Below are 22749 nucleotides of genomic sequence, written 5' to 3'. Positions count from 1 at the left end.
GCACCTACTGATCTTGGATCTGCTGCCTGTTCCTGCCGAGTAAAAGAAGGAACCAGCACCTGGTTCTACAGGCTGAATTAACTCCAGGACGTTGGCCAGCCGTGTCAGTTGAAACCTTATTTGTCCAAATAGAGGAAAAATAAGTCTGATTGTTAATGAAAGATGTCATCATGGCTTTGAAACTGTGGTTGGGGACAAGCCAACATGAGCACATTCATGGAAGAATAGCAACAAAAACAGGAAGTGTTAGTTAGCAAGTACTCACCAGTCTTGCACTATCATATTTGATTCTAGTGGAACAAAATGCCTGCTGCTGACTGTGCTGCCTGGTGGTGGATCACTCTTCACCATCCTCACAGGCCTTGATGGAACCAAAAAGGCGAGTTCCTGGAGAAGATCTTCTAGGGGGTCCAGGTTAAAGCGGTGCCCCAGCTGGCACCAGGCGCTGACCCAGGTCCTGCATGTGAGATACTGTCAGTTCTGTTCTGCCCTGCTAACAACCACAGGCTGGTGTTGAGGCCTGCAGCAACCAGGGCCCCAGTCACCAAGTGTATAAAGGCTGGTCATTGTGGCAGTGGGAGGAGTCAAAATGAAGACAGACCAATGTGAGCAGGACGTGACTGCAAAAGTAAGAAGAACTTGACCATGTTTCCTACAGTACCCAGGAGGCTTGGTAGTTGTTGAAGGAAGCTCCAAAAGCAAAGAGCAGACAGCAGGATATAAAAAGAAAAGATCCAGACACTAAAACTACAAGTAGAAATAAGATGAAATACTAAAAGCTTTGGAAAGATACTCCAAGGTTGTATATACATTATTATATACACTACTATTCTCCATGACTCCTAAAGAGGGAAAGGAAAAATTAGAATGTGGATCAGATCAGCTGATTTCAGTGTTAAGTCCATCCCTCCATCCACTTTCTATTCTTATTCAGATGAAACAAGAGTCTCCAGATCAAAGTCAGAATTCCTGATGATGTCATCAGGGCTTTGACAGTACCGAGAATTCTGTCTTTGATCTCAGGAGGACATGAAAGAAACACAATTGAGGAAAGTAGAAGAGAGCACATTCAGCTTCATCAGAAACTCTTGAACTGTTGAACAGTAGAATTTGTTTGAAACAGTTTACAACACTTAGTTACAGGATTGAAGAGGGAAGATTTTTCTACTTAACATTTAATTCTAACTTCAAAGTCAAGTCAAGTCAATTTTATTTACAAAGTGCCAAATCACAACAGAAGTTATCTCATGACACTTTACAAGTTTATCTTATGAGATCGGTACCCTGGAAGGTATCACCTTGGCCCCCAGCACGACCCTAAGGAACCTAGAAGTTCTCTTTGATCAGGATCTTTCCTTTAATGCCCACATTAAGCAAATTTCTAGGACTGCTTTCTTTCATTTGTGAAACATTGCTGAGATCAGACACATCCTGTCTCAAAAAGATGCAGAAAAACTAGTCCATGCCTTTGTCACTTCCAGGCTGGATTACTGCAATTCCCTCCTATCAGGCTGCACCAGTGGGTCCCTAAAGACTCTCCAGCTGGTCCAAAATGCTGCTGCCCACGTGTTGATGAGAACTAGTAGAAGAGACCATGTCTCTCCTGTACTGCCTTCTCTGCATTGGCTCCCTGTTAATTTAGAAGAGAATTCAAAATTCTCCTTCTAACATACAAAGCCCTCAACAGTCAGGCTCCTTCATACCTGACAGAGCTCCTAGTCTCCTATTATCCAGCTAGAACCCTTCGCTCCCAGGATGCAGGGTTACTGGTGGTTCCTAGAGTTCTAAAAGTACACTGGGAGCCAGAGCCTTCAGCTATCAGGCTCCCCTCCTGTGGAACCATCTCCCAGTTTCTCCAGGATGCAGACACCCTCTCGACCTTTAAGAGCGGACTAAAGACCTTCCTTTTTGATCAGGCTTATAGTTGTGCTGCTTAGGCTGGCCCTTAGATATGCTGCTATAGGCTTTGACTGCTGGGGGATCTCCCAGGGTGCACTGGGCTTCTCTCTACTCCTCTCTGTCCTCCTATATGTGTCATACATAAATCATACTCATACGTATTAATAACTCGTATTCTTCTCCGGAGCCTTCAGGCTCCTCTCATCCCAGATCTGGGTGCTGCTGGAGGAGGCTGCAGACCTGAAGAGGCTCAAGCTGCCACCCGTAGCTCCACCTGCTCACCGTCTGTCCATCAGTCTCTTCCCTTCTCTCTCTCTTTATCTCTGTCCCTCTCTCTCCTTCTGCATATCTGTCTTCCTCCATTATCTGTCTTTGTCTCTGCCCCACTCTCCTGCTCTCTTTCCCCCCAACCGGTCAAAGCAGAAGGCCGTCCCCATTGAGCCTGGATCTGCTCGACATATACTGCCTGTTAAAAGGAAGGTTTTTATCGCCACTGTTGCAGGATGTGCTTGCTGATGGAGAATTGTTGGTGTAGATTCATTGAAGGAGTTTGGTACTGGACCTGCTCTACCTGTAAAGTGTCATGAGATAAGTTTTGTTGTGATTTGGTGGAATATAAATAAAATTAACTTGACCAGTGTTATTTGTGGTCTTTTGTTAATTGTATGCCACATGAAATTATTGTTGGTCACTTTTCTCTCACAGTGGCAAGACAAGAACACTTCTACTTTTGATGATGATTGTTCAACACTAGACTTCATCCAGTACCATGTTGTCAAACACTGGAACATCCACAGCACCTGAACAGGGAACCCTGGACCCTCAGATTAAAAGTCTGATGCTCTACCGTCTGAGCTACTCAGGCTCTTTCTACAGCATTTAGACAGGAAAAGAAACACCTGTGAAGGACAAACTGATGCTTTCTTGACTTGTTCAATCCTCCATGTTAAAGTCCACCATGCTTTTGATTGGCTCTGATTCTCTGTGGCAAAATCCAACAAGAGGCTCAAAAAATGTCTTGAATGTCATAAGAATACACAGGACAAGATGTTCATTTCCTTCATGTCTGCAGTTCCTCCACTGGAAAGTAAAGTCAATGCTGTTCCTCTGCTGAAACCTGGGATAGGACCAGGGACCTTTAGATCTTCAGTCTAACGCTCTCCCAACTGAGCTATTTCAGCTCTGAGGGAGGGCCCTGCTTCTCTCATTTTATAATCTCTTCCACTCTCACTAGAACTTGGAGAGGATTTGAGCTTCTGAAGTCATGACACATTGAACAGTTCTACAGGACCATTTTTGATGAATGTCTGAATCAAACAAGCCTCTTTTGTTTGTCTTCTTCCCAGTTGCCTCAACATTGTGTGAGCCAATAATTCCACATCTGTACCAGACAAACCTCTGGTTGGTGGGTTTTCTGGATCTTTCTGTTCTAACAGTGTCTTTTATCTTAAATATGCCACTTTCACATGAAAACATCAATAACAGGACAATATTAAAACTATTATTGCTGCTGTTGCTGTTGTTGTTGTGTGTCTGTATTCCATCCCCCTGTCCCTCTGTCTTTCTCTTTGCTTGTCTTTCACCCTCATCTTGTTCCCATCTTTTTGTCATTCTCTCCCTCCTTTCTCTCTGTCTTTTGTTTTTTCTTCTCTATATTTGTCTTCTGCTGCTCCAGGATCAGCTCCTATCACTCAGTGGTCCAGAACCATTATGAAGCCTGATCATGAATGTGAGCAAAGCTCTTGGAACAGGCCTGCTGCCACAACAACTAAGATCCTGCAGGTCACTAGAAACTCCAGTGTCCAGCTGACAAGTGGACTTTCCTCTGATCTGTGGTGGTGCTGAGTTTAGCAAACATCTCCAACAAGAAGATGAAGGAGGCCATCAACTCCTCCAAGCTCAACATCTATACTGGCTTTACTGGGAGATCAGGAGGTCAAAGCAGATCTTCACCCTCCATCTCAGATGGTTTCTACTCACAGAGATGAGGGACCAGTTCAAACCAGCTCCCTGAAGCCATTCTCCCCCCCCCCAACACACACACACACACACACACACACATACACACACACACAATTTCTGTAAATGTGGCTTCAGTTTCTTTGATTCTAGTCTCTTATTTCATGGTTCAGTTGTTGACACTCAGTCTTTTCTCAGCATTCCTGTTATCTTGTCTCTCCTGCTTCATGTAAATTAAAAGAATATTTTTCAAGTTGATCTGAAACTAAGCTGAGACTAGTTAGACTGTGGAGGACCGACACTCTCTGGGTTTAGCAGCAGCTCAGCCACCTCATGTGATTGAACTACTGTGTTTGTACCAGCACACTACAACTGGAGAACAGTCCATTTATTTGACTTCTTGACATTCGGAACACAGACCATCAGAGCAGTTGAGGGCCGACTGGAGCAAACAGTGAGGGAGTCCATCCAGAAATGCAGCTGCTGCCTCCAGGACATGAGCCAGTTGATTTGAGCCGTTTCAAACACACGTCTATCTGAACCATGCAGATCAGCAACACCTCCAACAGGAAGCCTACCTGAGCTCCTCAGCACCAGCAGCACCAGCAGCACCCTGCCATCCATGTCCAGTGTCAAGCTCCTCCGATCGTCTGCTACTAGTTTCTTCACTCTTATTTCCTCATCAGGACTCTTAAGTGCAGCTTTTCATGTCCGTGTCAACAGCTCCTGATGTGCTGAAGTGATACAAAGATAAAGCTGGGGGTCGGACACGTCATCCACATCAGAGTTGCGACACTCATGATCTTCTGATCAGATGAGCAGTTTCCTCTCCTTCACTGCTGCAGACGCATCAGATTGTCAGCACCACATCTCCTGTTTCCTGATATAAAACAACACGTACTTCATAAAACAAGCCTAACCAACTTAACACATTTCATGTCAACTGCATTTAACAACACAGAGATGTTTTGTTAAATCCTACTAGAGGTGAATCTCATCCATGATTCTCCAGACATTTTTTAGGACCTCTGACAGTTTCAGCATCTGAGGAGGCAGACGACAGCGTGTCTGAAACAGAGGGTTTCAAAGTGAAGTCCTCAGATAAATTAGCTGAGTTTCACTGGACTGCTAACGAAGGTCAGAGGAGAGAGAGAGAGAGAGAGAGAGAGAGAGAGAGAGAGAGAGAGAGAGAGAGAACAAGCAGTGTACATAAGAATGAAATTTCATTCCAGAGGCAAAAACACAACACTGGAAACAAAACAGTGAACCCTCCTGAGCTCAGGATGAAAGCAAGCTTTTCCCAGGCATTTCATAAAAGTAAAATCTGACAAAATCTCTGATCTGACTTTTAAATCCATTTATTAAAATGACACTTTTACTGACTTCAGGTGATTTCCTTGCTGTCGTTACTTCTCATTTTTAGGGAGTTTCTTGATCGTCACTCAGGACTTCATCCCCCATGTTTGTGAAGGAAACAGGAAAAAAAGACTGAAAACTGACACACATTCCTGGAATATTAATCACAAACCTGCCAGAGGAATCATGAATAGAACAGACAGGAAAAAAGTTAATTCACTTTAATGATAGTTCTGAGTGTCAACTCACTGATCCTGGATCAGATTTGAGTTTAAAGGATAAAAGCAACTGGACTTGCTTGAATGTCTTGAAGAGGCTTCATCATCCAGGTACTTCTTATCTTGTAGTAACTGCAGTACTTCAACCTTTAACTTGGTCATGTTCACACATTGTCACCACATATTTCAAAGCAGGGAAACTGAACTGGTGATTTCAGGCCTGTTAAAAGAACCCTGCAAGTGAATGTGTTGGTCAGACCAGCAGATTGAGGGCCAAGTGTTTCCATGTATTTCTGTGTGAGAAGCAGCGTTGCACCACAGGCTTGTATTTTTGTGTCAAATCTACAAATCTTTGTTCAGTCGTAGAAGCAGGAGGAAGGGGAGGACATTGGGTGAGAGTGAGAGTCAGAGGCTGATAGAGAGGAGGGGGGAGGCCGGTGGAGACAAACCACAATCATGAGACGTTTATCAGCACAGACGTGCAGCATTTAGAGAGACGACCTGATAGAAACCTGTTTTTGCTCTTAACTTGCTTTTGCTGGTCTACAATGTTAGAGAGAAGAGAGAGAAATCCACAACACTGGACCGGGCTGATACCAGCGGAACCAGAGCTCCGCTCCTCCAACCTAAAATTAACTTGAGGTAGGTAGGTAAGGTAAGGTAATTTTATTTGTGTAGCCCGTTTTCACAAACAGTTTGTCTCAAAGGGCTTCACATGGCATCATAACAACATCCTCTGCCCTTAGACCCTCACATCGACTGAGGAAAAACTCCATAGAAAACCCTTTTAACAGGGAAAAATCTGAGAAACCTCAGGGTGAGCAACAGAGGAGGGATCCCTCACCCAGGACGGACAGACATGCAGTAGATGTTGCTACAGACAAGAAAACAGTTTACAATGCAAAATGTGGGAAACACGGAAATGTTAATAACAGCTGAAGAAGGAAGCTTCTGGTAGGGGAGGCAGGGAGAGCAAGCCAGCTTGATGGGGGACTGGATGGCAGACTGGTTCATGGAAGGGGAGCGCAGGCCAGTGTAACAGTAGGGAATAAGGGGGGGGGGGGGCGATGCAGGCGGCGGTTGGGGCTCTGGTGGATCTGTGGAAACACAGAGAGACTGCGAGACACCAAGGCCAAACTACAAAGTGCAACAAGTAATGGTAATGACAGTTCCAAAAATGTGCAGGGAGGAGAGGAGGAGAGAGGGGGAGAGGAGAGAAGAGGAGGGAAGGGCTCCATGTAACCTGATGTGTCCCCCAGCAGTCTAAGCCTATAGCAGCATAGCTATCAATGGTTCAGAGCTACCTGAACCAGTCCTAGCTGAAGGCTCTGTCATAGAGGAAGGTCTTAAGCCTGGACTTAAACGTAGTTAAAGTGTCTGCCTCTCTGACCCATGGAGAGAGCTGGTTCCACAGTAGAGGAGCCCGGTAACGAAAGGCTCTACCTCCCAGTCTGTTTTTATTGATACTGGGAATCACTAAAAGACCTGCATTCTGGGAGCGGAGTGCTCTGGTCGGACAGTAGGGACTAATGAGCTCTTTCAAATAGGATGGAGCTTTATCACTGAGAGCCTCATAAGTCAGCAGAAGGACTTTGAAGTCGATTCTAGATCCTACAGGAAGCCAGTGGAGAGAAGCTAAAGTGGGAGAGATGTGTTCTCTCTTCTTAACTCCCGTCAAAACCCTCGCTGCAGCGTTCTGGACCAGCTGGAGACTCTTTAGAGGTCACTTGGTGCATTTTGCTGCTTCCTAACTTGATCTTTTGAAACACATCAGCTTCATCAGGAGAGTGAACAAGAAATGAAATGGTCTCCCTACAAGAGTCACCTTCAAGCTGCTGAGGCAACATGGCTGCTGATCTCTGGTCCTTTTGCTTGAAGCACCGTTGCTTCCTTGACCGGCTGTTTTACTGCACTCCTGGACTTTGTCTGATAGAACAGAAATATTCAGCCCCCTTTTCCATCATAGAAGCGCTCCTGTTAAAGTTCAACAAAAATACAAAGGACAACAGTGAAACAAAAACACTGATAAAGAAGAAGGTTTACTATTTTTGAATTTGTGTCCCATCCTATGAATCCAAGTCATTGTCAAACTGGCATTTTCATTGACTGATGGTTTTAATGACTGTTTTTTTGTATTTTCATATCTGCTTTGATGATCAAGTTGAACATTGTAGCAGACTTAAAAATATGAATCAAGGTACTACAGCATTACATCACATTACATTAGACAGTAACAAAGTTATCAAACCAAATATTACAATATTGACAATTCCAGTTTTTCAGAGGGAACTCTGAAGTATTCAGTCTTGTTAAGTAAAACCCCAAAGTTCTAGAATGTAAAACTGCTGACATCATCATCTCCAGGTTTTTCAATCTACTTGAAGACAAAGTGATGAGGTTTGTGTGAGTGGAGATGGTGTTGAATGATCTAAAGGAGACAAATCTAGAAACAGACATGTTTGTGAAACTCCATTTTTATGGCTGCGTCCATTTTGTTATTTTTCCACAAAGTAGTTCAAATCATTGAGATTTCATTTTCAGTCTTTCAAGTAACCTGTATTTAATAACTGAACATGTTACAGAAATGTGACCCAACTCTGTCACTGCAGTCCAGATTTCATTAACATGTCAAGTTAAGCTGCATCAGAGAAAATGTGTTTCTGACTGTTTGTTAACAGCAAAGCTTCATAATGACTCCTGCCTTCATCACCTACGTCTGGATTGGCCTCCAGGAGTTCAAGGAGGACGTCTTCCTCCACTGCTGCCTCAGTCTCATCAAAAATGTCAAGTTCAGCTGCGCTGGGAATCCACAACTGTTTTTTTAACTACAGGAAGAAAGCATTGAACAAGATAAAGCTGGAGTAAGTTTAAAAATGTTTCAAATGAAGAACTGCTTCAGCAGCTTTTAATGTTCACAGTTACATCATGAATTTGTATCTTGTCCATTACCAATATTAGTGGATAATAAAAAACTTTCTCATTCAGGTTGAAACCTGCAAGAGGAAGCAGACAAGGTCAAATTATTTTGACACATCAAACTAAAAAACAATAAGGTGCATACTGCCCTCTATTGACTAAAGCTGATAATGCCACTATGAACTCCAAGGAAAAGAAAAGCACAAATTAAACAAAATAATACAGGAAATTCACACCCCCCCCCCACCCAAAAAAAAGAAATTCAACAAAAAATGTCCTCAAACAGTGAAGTTTCATCAAACCTTGTGTCTGTATGTTGTGATAGTATTTTATACACAAAATGAGAGTAAACTCACCTCGATGTTTGATGCAGTACAGAAAAAGAACATAGTTCCCTTCATTCTCCTGCCATTAAAGTTCATAAACTAGCAAGAATGTCAGGTAGCATTAGCATGAACTTCAGCTAAAGTCTACCAGCTTCAGGTGCCTTTAACAATCGCCTTACTCGCTACTTAAGGCTTTATACGCGGCGTATATAAAGTTTTAGAACCTGTAGAAGTTCATATACTTCGTTTTTTTTTCTTTTTAAACCGAATATTCCAGGCACTGCGTTTTCCTCTGGACACCGCGAATCTTAGAGAACAGCGCGTGGAGATGGAGAGTGGAACTCAGCCCAGAGTTCCTGCGCATGACTGCTGAAATAGCCCCGCCCCCTGAGCTGCACTGAGGCGGGAGAACAACACCCGAATTAACACCATGGAACTACAAACCATTTAAACCTGCTTTGAAGTCATTCAAAAAGACATTTCTGACCCTTGACGTCACGCAGCCCCCCCTCCACGTCCAAATCTCATCAAACTAGTCTCAGTCGTTTGGGCTGTCAAAAGAAACGTTGGGGCGACTTTGTTTTTAAAGTTATTCTATATTTGAAAAGATATTGATATTTTTACGAAAGACAGTACTTTAACTTTAACTTACCTTGTTTCATGATATGAACTTCATTGTAAACAGCTCAGTGATGGCTTCATATTTAATAGAAGTAACCAATGTTTAATATCATTTATTGTGAAGCCATGAGTGAAAGTGGAGTGTTGAAATTGTCTGACAGGAATCTTTATGAGATCCTTGTTTCTGTGGGGAACATATAGTAGGAGGTACGTAAACAGTCTGCACTGTCTGTCAACTGTTGAGAAAGTAGTGCTTTATGACTCCTGGTGCTCTGCAACAAACCTCATCTGTCAGAGGTGAGACACCAGCACCCAATATTACACATTTCTTTGGTAAAGCACAAGATTGAACGTTAAATGCTTAAAATAGAACAATGTCTGAAACTGTCATTCACCTTAAATGTGGGCATCATTATAACCATATACAGGACACAGAGCATGGAAGAAAAGATGAGGACAAGTCTCTGCTACAGTCAGTGGGAATTCATCAGGAATAAATTTGTTTTCAGATAAAACAAGGACAACAGCTGTTATGATGATGGTCACATGATTTAAAAGATTAAAAACAACTCTCTGTATCAAGGTGAGATAGAGTTGCATAAATGAATAGAACATTACTCACTGACTGAAAATTGAAAAAGCACCAGACTTTGGTCCAGAGCTTGGTTCTAACGTGACTTGACAGAACTTTTTTCTACTTTTTTTTCTTGTTCTTGCAATCAACACTGCCCAGAGTTGATTTGAGGAAATAAGACTCACACATTTGATGAAGTTTGGTCAGACGGTGCAGACACACTTGACACCCAGAGAGGTGAGCAGGTTTTGGACCAAGTTGAAACTTGTAAAGTATTTGAGACAGAAAATGACAGAAAGCTGTGGCTGTGTTCTGGTTCTGCGTGTGAACACTTCGGCCCCTAAAGGTAGCGTCTGCTCCTGCTGACTCAGGGCAACATTTAAGAATGTGGATGCCCCTGATAGAGGAGCAGGTCATGATGATGCCAGATGAACTTGCTGAGCAGAACAGTTTCCAGTCCCACTTGTCTGGCTTGTTGGCAGTGGATTGGTGGAGAGAGCAGCCCTGGTTCTTCAATGAGCAACCATGACCTCATGCACACTGAGCTGATAAGCTGATGGTATCTGATGGTATCTGATGCTGACTACTTCATTGACATGTGGTCAAAATGTCTTGTGTTTCCTGAAATTAACTGAGTGCTGCTCAGTAAAGTTGACATGACTTGAGATTCTATTCCTGCTTGGTCCATTTCAACATTCTTATCCTTCCTAGCATTGGAGATAAAGTATCAGTCAGGGCTGTACTTGATTAGTACTGCATATAGTACACATCAGTCACGGCCATTACACAGTGGAATGGAAGTTGAAGTACTGTTTACCAGCAAGCTGAAAACTGTTGTGGTATTTGACAATTCTATTGTTTCTGAATGAAAATCACGTGAAGGAGAATCATGGAGACATCCTAAAAATGGCTGAGGTCTGCTGAGCTGCAGCAGGTCTGAGCTGCTTTTGATGCTCAATTAGGGGTTCAGTGTCTCACTCAAGGACACTTTGACATGGTCACCGGGGGAAATGAGGATCAAACCAGCCACCCTTTGGTTGCCAGACGGCCATGCTACTCCTGAGTCATGTGACCTGGATAAGATGGTGAACAACAGCTGATCGCCATGCTGGCAAACCCCCTTTTGTTTGGTTTGGTTGTTGTTTAGTGACTGTGGATGAACACACAGGAGAAGTTGTGCATAAATTTGTGTTCCCTGTTCACTTGAATATATGCAGGAGTATGAGGTGGAAATAATACTTGTGGGAGAATGAGAGTTAAGTCTCATCACTATGACCTGTGCTGACACTTCAACATGTCAGCCCACATAACAAAGATGGCAGTCATCTGGGAAAGCAAGTACACCACACATACACATGGTAAAGAGACGCCACACACAGGCAGCCAAGGTCCAAGATAAGTGTAATCGGGGAATGTCCCATTCCTTTCTGGTCCTTGAAGATAGTGTGAAGGCCATCACATCACACAAACACACACACACACACACACACACAGCCTGAATACAGTATAAAAAGGTATGTCATATTCTGTATCAGTGGGAGGACATCTTTAACTGCACTGCTAGGAGGGATCGTCGCTAAGAATAAAGAGATCCCCCGTCTGGCACCTGAGACTCAGTCCTCTGATTCCTCTCATCCACCATTTTCCACCACGACATGCTGCTTATTTTTGTTATTATAGAAGAACTGTTTACACTCCCTTCCAGGTAAAGAAAATGGATGGCTGGATGGAAGTCCCCCAACTGTGGCTGTTCTGAAACTCTTCTCCTCAATCACTCCTGAGTTGACACTCTGAGATGGGAAACTCTGAGTATCTGGTTCCAGAACAGCTGATCTGAGTTGCTTCAATCAACTGTGAGTACGTTCACCCTGAGTTGCACACGTGCACAACCACGACAAAACGCCATCGTCAATGGAGCCCCGATACCACGAGTCACCATGACAGCCAAGAACAAAATAACAAGTTATTTCATGACAGTGGAGTTGGAGCACCACTGCAGCAGCGAAGGAGAGAGAATCGGCATGAGAGAAAGGAGCTACCTGAGTCAAAGCAAAAGTTTGAATGTACTTTTCCTTTGATTTAACATTTAGCTGTAAGAGGTTGTAGCTTACACTTGTAGATATTAATTGGAATAAAATCTGATTTTCATTCTGGTGCCATCCAACAGGGGAGGAGCAAACTTGTAAGGAGTTAAAATGAAACATAAAAACACCTTTCAAAAGGTAAGGTGTATTTTGCTGGGCAATGATTGTACCTCACTTTGATTTTATTTTTTTAAAGATACTTAAGCTATGAAGTAAAGATGAATTCAGTGGCTATTTCAAGTACTGATTTAAACCCCTAAAAAATGTTGTTTTAACATCACTTGATACCCACTTAGTAGATTGTACATCATACAATGTTGACACATTTTTATTGACGTCATATAAAAAGTGTGTAAACGAACAAAACAAAATCTACTAACATAACAAAAGATTAGCATTTGAGGCCTGTGTGAATGAGATTACACGGTAAAGCGCTTTGAGTGCAGATAAGGTAGAAAAATAAAATTGAGTCCATTTACCATGAAGTTGATCTGGTTGGGCACTGGTATTTTTTCTTACTGCAGCTCAGGAGTGATTCATTCTTCATTCAAACCTGGCAGCTCGACAACATCAGCAGCAGAGTCCTGAGGCACTGTGCGGGGCAACTAGGCAGTGTTTTCCGGACTCTATTTCAACACTCCATGGACAGTCACACAGTTCCCCAGCTGTGGAAACACTCCACAGTCATCCCCATCCCCAAAAAAACCAACCCTAAGTCTCTGAACGATCTCCGCCCCGTGGCCCTCACCTCCCTGGTGATGAAGGCCATGGAGAAGATCATAAAACAACACAACATCAGAGCAACCGACCCCCTGATGGACCCACTCCAGTTTGCTTACCGCGCACGCAGAGGCGTCGAGGATGCAAAAATCTTCATCTTGGACTCGATCCACAAGCACCTGGAGCTTCCTAACTCCTCTGCCAGACTTCTGTTCGCTAATTTCTCATCAGCATTTAACACACTGCAGCCCCACATCCTGGCCACCAAACTCTCCTCCTGCTTCCATCTGGACGACCAGCTTATACTGTGGATTCTGGACTTTCTGACCAACAGGACTCAGAAAGTTCGGGTCAACAACTCCCTTTCGGACCTCCGCTTCACCTCAACTGGCTCCCCCCAAGGCTGTGTGCTCTCCCCCCTGCTCTTCATCCTCTACACAGATGACTGCCGATCCACACAGCCCAACTGCCACCTGGTGAAATATGCTGACGACACAGTTCTCCTGTCACTGCTGTCAGGCCCAGCACAACATCATGGACCCGCTCTTCAGGAGTTTGTAGAGTGGTGTGACAGCTCCAAACTAGAACTGAACGTCAGCAAGACCAAAGAGATGGTGGTGACCTTCTCCAGCAAGCAGAGGGATCTGGCTTCTGCTGTCATCACCACCATCCACGGGAGGCCAGTGGAGGTGGTCGAAGAGTACAAATACCTGGGCACAATCTTTGACAACCTCCTGAACTTTTCTGCCAACACAGAGGAGATTCTCAGGAGGTGTCACCAACGACTGTTCCTCCTCAGGAAACTCAATTCCTTTGGAGTCAGCGCGCCCATAATGATGACTTTCTACTACGCCTTTGTGGAAAGCATCATCACATCCTCCATAACCTGCTGGTTCCACTCCCTCAGCCTCCAGAACCGGAACAGACTGCAGCGCACTGCATCAGTGTGCTCCAAAATCATCGGCCTGCCTGTCAGAACTCTTTCACACGTTTACAGCCAACAGGTCCTGAGACAGGCAGCCAAGATCATCAAAGACCCCTCACACATACTCCACTCTGCATTTGAATGGCTCCCCTCTGGGCGACGCCTCCGCTGTGTGGCCTGCAGAACTGAGAGGAGGAAAGCCACCTTTGTCCCCAAAGCCATTCTTTTCTTTAACTCCAGCCGTTAACACCTTCCCCACACCAACACCCTACACACACACACACACCTACATACTCTCCCCAGACTACTCAATATCCTGTCTTCACTGTTACACTGTTTATACTGTTTACATTGTCTGCACTTTATTCACTCACTCCAGTCACCTTACTCTTCATTCTACATTGTGTACATACTGTATGTAGTATATTTATTGTATTTTTATCTTTAATCTTATTTTTATTCTCTTATTTATTCCCACTGTCATGTCCGTTTTTTTTGTTGTTTTTTTTTGTTGTTTTTTTTCTTTGTTTTGTTTTTTAATGTCATGCTGCTCAGTTGTACCGTATTTTAATTGCCCCTCGGGGATAAATAAAGTCATCTGAATCTGAATCTGAATTCAGGAGAAGAGTTTCAGAACAGCCAAGGTTGGGGACTGGAATTTTAAAAATTCACCTGGAACCAGACAACCTCGGGAGGGAAAACCTCCAATCATAGTCATAGACCTCTGGTTGGAGGCTGGACGATGATGTTTGGACTGGAAGGAAAACTCCTTGTCCAAATTCCATTGTGTTCAAATTTAAAGTCCCACAATAAAAAGTAGCTGAATCTGACAGGTGAAGGTTTGGAACTACAATATGGTTGATGTTTTCTTGACTTGATGCCCTGACTGTCAGGGTAGATGACAGCTTCTTTCTGCTGCTGCATCTGAGTGGCTATGATTGGAGGTTTTACCTCCCAAGGTTGTCTGGTTCCAGGGGAAATTTGAAAATTCCAGTCCCCAACCTTGGCTGTTCTGAAACTCTTCTCCTGAATCACTCCTGAGCTGCAGAAAGAAAAAATACCAGTGCCCAACCAGATCAACTTAATGGCTGCTAACAGCCTCAGACACTTGATTTCCATCAATCTGGAGCCAAGAAGGCCCTCACCTGTGGTTCTCCTCCAGGAGGGTCCAGGCTCTGCCATTGTGGCTCCTTGTGCCACTGCCAGAGAGCCTCAGCTGCACACTGCAACATTTCAACAGGAGATTTACATTCCTTCAAATGTCCTGACATCTTATTCCAATGGTTCTGTTCCATATTTATATTTTAAAATCAATCACACAATGAAAGCTGCCACAGCTGGTTTAAGAGAGAGAACAGGCTAAGAGATTTGAAACCAGTAAAATATGCTTTTCTGTGTGCAAACTAGTGAGGGGCATGGAAGGATATTTTACCACCAATACAGAACCCAAACACAAAGTCATGTGATGAGATGGTGACTCTGATTATGAAGTTTATGGACAAAATGTGAATTAAAGAAAATACATTAAAAAAACAATTTTTCAGTAGACTTTGATCAACATTTGTAGTTAGATTTTGGTGGCTGCTCTCACAGCAAATTTAGGATTCGGGAATAAACTCTCTGTGAGTTAAAATCAAATCATCATGGGCTGTGTTAAAGTAACTCTTTTCTGAGAGTTGATCTTTTAACTCCTATCAGGAGTTAAAACTGAACATGAACAGGAGTTAAAAAATGACTCCCATTCAGAGTACAATTCACTCTTATATTTAGTTGCATTTATGTTAACTCTTTTTCAGTGTTAACAGTCAACTATTAATATGTGTTGTATTTTACACTCATGGAGTTAATATTTCAAGACACTAAAATGTTTTTTTTTAGGTAAAATAAATATGAAATACACCAAATAAATTACTTTAATGCCTCTCTTTATTTAAAACATTGAGACATTAGGTCAGCAACACTTCGCTGCATGAATACATACTTGTGAACCAAGTTATATTTTGGTAAAATCATTTATCTAACAATGAGCTTTGTTCAACAACATCGTTCTTCAAGTAGAAAATAAGGTAAAACCTCAAATCAAAACCCACTGTTTTTATGGCAGCTTAACAGTTGCAAAACGGTGTTATAAAATGTAAGTCAAATAAAAACCAAATGTTATACAAAAACATATTTCAATTTTTTCACAAATAATCTCAACTAGATTTCTACAAATTCTTTGGAGAAAATCCATCCAGTGCAAACTTTGTCAAAAACCTTGACATATTGAACACATTTAATAAATGTGACTTCCTTGTAATGCAGGATTGCAAACATAATGTAAACAGTTCAACTCATCATTAAGCTCAACACGTGTACATACAAGTCAAGATCAATTCCACTCAGTTTCCTTTATCAAACATTTTGACACTTCAAATAATACAACTCTCTGACACAACATAAAAACATGAATCACACCCACAGGACATTTGGCCATCAAAAGCTTTGAAGTGTCTTCAGGCCCTTCTTTCCAGAACCAGAATCTTATTTGGGTTGATTTCATTTACTTGGAAAGCAAGAAAATGGTCATGGAAACAAGTTTCATGTTCCATCAGAACAAAAAACACTTCACCTTTATGCAAGATAATAGTGGTTATTTTGCTGAACAAAGGCATGTTTTCATCAGTGCCTATGCAAACAAAAAGGCCAACATGATATTCAACTCCATCACACTTTACCCAGTTTGTCAGGTTGACAATGGACTGTGGGTCAGTGTGAAGGTATGCAGATACATCTTGATGTTTCAAGTAAACACATTTTGATTGGACCAGACTTGACTGCTTTTAAGGCCAAGCATTCCCAATGATAGGCTACAGCAAACTGATGTTTTCTTGCAAGGGAGACAGTCAAATTCTTGAAGTTCTTATCACAGTCCTTGAAAAATGTATGTTTAGCTTTGAATCTCATTGTCCAGATATGAATAAGTGGTCCTATTTTTCAGAAGCACCGAGGACAGCGGACCATGAAGTGGTGTTTTGGGATCAAGGTTTTTGATGAGTAAAGTTCTTTGAAGAGTTGGTGATGTTCGATAATAAGATGCTTTAGATACACAGTCATCCCTTCAGTGATCGAGTATGAAAACACAACGTCAATAATGTTCAGCAACAAAAGCATCAAATGCCAGTGCAAATCATCCTCTGGTACCAGGTCACCAAATATTAAGGGTATGTTTGTGATCAAACACAGACTTTGGGATGTGTTTAACCCGAGTCCATGTCCCACACAGTCAAGCTTAACATTGGTTGGCTTGTTTTTCTTTTCCAAATAGCCATACTTGAAAGCATAGATCCTCTTCAACAGGCTTTCTTTAGTGATGAAATGTTTCATCAGGTATTCAAAAAGTAACCTGGCCTCATATTGACCAACCCCCTCCAAAATGTCATGCATGATGTCAACAGCATAATTTTCTGAAATACTGCAGTGTTCAGAATGCTGTTCCGCTTAATGCCAAATAAGGAGGTTATTGTTGGATCATTTTCCAGAGCAGTAAAATGTTGGTCATTCAAAACTGCAGATCTTAAAGTCAAACACGGGTCATCTTCTGAGAAAACTGACTTTTGACAAATCCACAGAAATGATTTGCACTAAATGACTCCATGAATCCAAGAATGCTGTGCATACCCACGTTATCACCAGTCATTTGTGCAAGAGTGCCACGAACACAGACTTCAGAAAATGGAACAGCAACTCCAGCTGTTTCTAATATTTTCAGGTCTCTTACTAAGGGTTTCAATATTTCATCAATACCATATTTCTTAGCATCTTGTGCATGGAACAATGATACCAGATGAATGTTCATCAAGGCTGAATTCACCCTGGGTGGAAGATTCCTTAAAATGAAGTAAAGACAGACAACTTTATGGATACCTTTTTTTGAACCTGGCGGATTTGCGCGCTCCAATTCATCAAAGTACAACTGGAGAGCAAACTTTTCACTTGAAAACAGGGGATGATTTGACAAGTAGCTTCCATCACACAAGTCCTCATATTTGTCACAGCTAGTAGATTTTTGCATCAATTCACAAATACTTTCATTTGTGAAAATGAACTGCAGTGTTTTAACTATTGAATACAGATCAATTTGTCAATGATTGGAACTTGCTCCTAGTTTCCAGTTTTGGTGTTTCGTCTGGTATCAAATCTTACACCTAGGCGCTTTTCAACTGCTTGCATGATATCCCATTTTTCTGTGAAATATTTTTCCAACTTGCTATTTGAATTTAAATGGCTGAAAGGATTGTCTGTGTGTTTAAACAACTCTTCAATGGCCGATCTGGCGGGATTGGTGGCTGGTATTAAGTTCAGCACTTGTTCCTGTATATTAGTTTGCAAGTCTCCAACAAATTCCGCCAAGTTGTCAATGGTAGAAAGTACGGCAGTATTTGGTACACCACTTCCTAAAAGTTTGGCAATAATTGATGCACACATGTCCTTGCTGCTTAGTGGCACTGGAGAGCCTTCTTCAATATTTTGGTGTTGTGATGAAGCAGAGGGGGTTTCATCATTGAAGCACTTCAAATTATCGTGCTCTTCAGTGTCATGGCTGACAGGGGTCTGATCTGTCAGACACGGACTGTCAAATGGTGCATGTATCTTAATGAGGTGCCTTCTAAATCCAGAATAACTTGAGAACTGCAAGCAGCATCCTACTTGACCACATTTTCATCTTAAATTTTTCCCTGGATACATTCCATGAATTAGTTTGAGGTGCCTGAACAAGAGCAGAGCTGGACCAAAGGATGACGCACAGAGGAAACATCTCAGCATTTTAGCGACTGCTTGTTCAACAACTTTGCTCTTAACTCTTTGACTCTTGGAGTTTCTTCTGTTGTGCCAATGTCAATGTTGTACAGTGTAGTCTGCAAAAATGTGTACAGGCTGGAGAGAGCATCATCATATTTCAGACTGAAAACAAAATGAGACTTGAACGGCTCATCAAATGCACCCAAAGATGTACTTGACTGACATGGAAGAAGCTTTCTATCCAAGACTATGTAGAAGCTGAGAACCTGTGCTCGTGAGGTTCCTCTGGCCAAAAGATATGGCTGGGGGTTTCGCTCTGTGGTAAGGTGGCCCTCCAAGCTCTGGCACACCTGAAACACAATGAGAAGCACTGTCACATAAGCAGTTAACTAGAAAAAAATGTTACAAAATACTGGAAAAGATCACGTGGCTTTTACAAACCTTCTGAAATAGAACTAAATGATCTGCAGCCTCTGCAACACTGATCTTTTTTGGCCGCTTACGTCCAGCTGGTTGAGGTGTAAGCAGATGCAGCAAGACAAGAAGGGAGGCCATGTCACTGTCCCACTCTGCAGACAAAAATCAACATATATTTTACCTAAGAATATCTTTCTCTACATTTTAAAAGAAAAACAGGCGGCAGTAATAATCAGATATACTCCCATTTGCTTAAAAATGTATGCTAACTTATGATATCGCAAACAAACCCTTAACAACATACGACCTGGCTCATCATCAGCAGTGTCAGACTCTTCATTTAGGGCAGAGTTGAGGTGTTTTTTCAGAAGAGGTGTCTGTCTCAGGCTCCTGGCCTCTCGGATGATCTTGTCTTTAAAGCAGGTGGTCCACTTTTCCAGGAACCTGGATGGAATCTCTCATCCAAACATCAGCAAGAAATCCTGCAAAATCTAATGTAAAGCGGAGGGAACAACCATTACAATCATCTCAGTTGAATAAAATTTATTTTAAGAAATATTATTCAAATCGTATTTGTTTCCTACCAGTCCTTTAGTGTCCAAGAAACGAGGGAACATTTGGAGAATGTCTGCTGACTGCTGTGGATCATGGATCATCTGTTGGCGATAGAGGAATGTTTCTCTCATCTTCTGGAAGACTAAGTCACAGTCAGTTGTGTGGTGAAGATGAGACATTGCTTCCGTGCAGCCATCTCCTGATTGCTGGTCATCAATGGGACCAACTGTCCTTGACGATGTGGGACCTCCTTTACGCATCACTTTGTTGTGGGAAGTTGATGCAGTTTTCGACTGACGTTGAACTGTCTTCACCCTCCACTCAAGGAAACCTGTGTTGCTCTGGATGTCATAGAAATGTTCCTGAAATAATAATATCTGTGGTTAGAGTTCTGACATTTTAAAGTTTCAAAGGAAAGCAAATGGTAAAATTCTGAAAAAGATCAGGATTTCACACTGTATTTACAATGCAAACTCACATATCCCTTTTTTGAGTATGGATCCTTCAAAGATGGGAAGAGTGACACAATCCCAAGAGCATGAAACTCCTTGGTTGTTTTGGCTACTGCTCTCCTAAAATACATAAATATTGTTTGTGAAAAGATTCTTTCCTTCACTGAAAAAAAGAACATTTAGGTACCAGCATCACGCTTCTTACCCTTCCTTTTCACGCATGTGAGCCACAATGATGTTCACCATTAATGGGCGAGTTGAATCTTTCAAACTCCCCGTGTCTTCATACTCCTTAATCACGGTCATCCCTGCTGGCTTTGAGCTCGGAATCTGCTCCACCACCTAATTGGAATAGATTTTTAAAAAGATCATAAGAATTAGCGACCAAAAGTACTGATCATTTCTTCAGGAAACATCAATCTGTCACAAAAAAATACCATTTAGGATGAGGCTTTCAAGATCTGTAGCCCCTGAGTTTAATCTGCATCCTAAGTTACGCTAACCAACTAGAAAACTGTCAAGTATGTAAATCACTACACTTACACTTCTTGCACGGGTGCTGTCCATATCAGGGTGAGCAAGTTGATATCCAGCATCACTTGTGTCGCTTCTTGGGCTGCTTAAGCTTGTGATGGACAGTGTATCTGTTAGACTGGAGGAGGAGGATCCTTCACACTCTTATCACTGGTGTTCTCCATTAGCTTAGTCTGCATTTAATCACATTATTTAGCACGACTAGCCGACCGTGTTTTCACCATTTGATTCACAATTACAGTACGTCACGGTCGCGTTGCTTGTCAAAGCTTTTCGTGGTAAATGTGAAGCGTAAATGTTACCTGTCAGGTTCCTCTCGTGAAGGCCCCGGTGTCCTGTCACGCAGCCTTCGAGCCGCAGCGTGTCCAGTCCGATGTTGTGACAGAAGTTCGTCTAAAAACGACACGCGCAGGAAATAAAAAACAAACAACCGAACGTGAAGCGAGCAAAACTACTTTTTAACGACACCAGACGGAATGACAAGAGCCAGTGTTCATTTAATACGTGAAATATGAGCACGACTGGAAGAAGCTCGCTTACGCAGTTGCCTCACTGATGACGTTCTGCAAGAGTTGGAAAATTGAAGTTCTTCCTTCCAAGTCACTTAGTCCTGGCCAGTATTCAGTTTGATAGTACATAAATCGAAACATATCAACATTAAGAACGGTTTAAGAGGTACAATTGCTCACGTACCTGTCTCTGTATAAGTAGGAGCGAGAGAAACGTTGAATGAACTCTGGGGTGGAGGTGATTCACTGCCCTGAACACCCAGTGAATGTACGACTTTTCCCACATTGCTTAAGAGTATCAGTTAACACGAGCTGGAGTCTCAATGTGGGAATAAACTCCAAAATTTTTACTCCTTCACTGCTTTGTGTCAAACTCCAGATTTTTTCACTCAGAAATTTGCTGTGCATGCAGCCCCCTTGAAACATTACTATTGATGTCTTTAATGCACCAAAACCTTTATTTTTCTGGGGTTTTGAGTGGTTCTGGGTCATGAATCAAAATTTAAATTGGACAAAAATGTCATGCAGGGTCACTGGGGCCGCACGTTTCATGTTCTTGTAGGAATTTTTCAACAAGTCATCATCAATCAATCAGAAGGACCCACAGAGTATATGTATTGCGCTGTTCAAAATCCGGAGAGGACACCTTCCAGTTGGTTCAAAAGAATTTATTCAGATTAACAGGAAAGAATACAGAGCTCTGGAGATCGTCTTCCCCTATGCTGGAGTCAGCATACGCAGATGCGTCGTCCCTGGCGTTGGGGCAAGAAGTCCAACGATCTAACTATCTTCTCCAGTTTTTATGTGTTACAGGGAGGTGCTTATGTGATCGCTTCTGCGTGCAAGTGTGTATTTTTGATCTTCATGTGTGTTGCAGGATCTTCTGTCTGACCCCATGCCAGTCCCTTCTGGTCCATCGTGGCCTTGTTGTTGCAGCTGTGAAGATTAAAACCTCTTTCCGATTTACGGCCATGCTCTTATCTTTCACGGCCTCATCCCACCATGGAAATTCTTGTGGACTCTGTTCTGACTTAATTAGCTTGAGGGAGTGATGCTAGCATGAGCTACACTCCCGCTATTCCCTGTTGTGACCTTTTCACCTGTCCACTGTAAACAGTCTGGTCTGTGCTTCACTGCTGATAGTAAGTGTTTTTCTGTTGTCTTATATCTTGGAATGTCCATCTGTGTTGTCTCCAGTATTTATAAGTTCCTTCCTAGAGTCACAATGGCACCAACTAATCCTGGTGCTTTGGAGATTTGTGGGACCCCTCTGTAAAACACCTTTTACTACTACCAGATGTTCACGAGGTCAAATAAGGTGACTTGCAGCTAAGTCATCGATTCTGCCTGGGATGCATAAGCAGGAGATCCCGGTACCGCTACTAACACTAAAGAAGTACATTGATGAACTAAATACAGTGTTGGAACCTTTTCTACCTCTTTGGGAACTGCCACAGAAACATCTTTATTACAACTGCCTTGTGTGTCCTACACTCTATTTTAAGTGAATGTATGTATAAATTTAACTACAGTTTAAGCAAATATATATAAATTTGTCTACATTCTCAACAGATTAAAAGTGTAGAGTGTGTGACATGTGGTGTGTTTGTCAGGAGCTTTCAAGACCAAAGTTGTTGACACACAAAAGAAAGAAATATGTCAAAGTTTGTTCATTTTTATGAGATAAACTGAAAATTGGTTGCAGAGTGACGACAAAAATGGAGAAATCCTCCTCTTCATTACTCAGTCAAAACCACTGACACACACACACACACACACACACACACACACACACACACACACAAATAGTTTGTGTGTGTGAGAATATAAAAAAAATCTACTGTGCGTCAATGAAGATAAATTGTTGAATATCAATCCTCTACTCATGCTCATGGGAGTGTA

General features: G+C 42.3%; 1 long non-coding RNA gene across 1 annotated transcript; it reads right to left on the bottom strand.

Annotated features, from left to right (window-relative positions):
- Positions 1–7021: 7021 nt before the first annotated feature.
- On the bottom strand, positions 7022–9010 carry LOC147265640 (uncharacterized). Its single transcript, XR_015112656.1, has 4 exons — positions 8705–9010; positions 8382–8425; positions 8147–8257; positions 7022–7406 (listed from the first exon to the last, which is right to left on the bottom strand). It is a non-coding gene; the product is annotated as an uncharacterized LOC147265640 (long non-coding RNA).
- Between the last annotated feature and the right edge of the window lie 13739 nt (positions 9011–22749).

This window comes from Aulostomus chinensis, chromosome 4 (genome assembly GCF_037954235.1).
Source record: "Aulostomus chinensis isolate RoL2024-O1b breed Wild chromosome 4, RoL_Achi_v1.0, whole genome shotgun sequence".
Lineage (NCBI taxonomy): Eukaryota > Metazoa > Chordata > Actinopteri > Syngnathiformes > Aulostomidae > Aulostomus > Aulostomus chinensis.
Note: the sequence above shows the minus strand (reverse complement) of the source record. Positions and strands in the feature narration are given on the sequence as shown.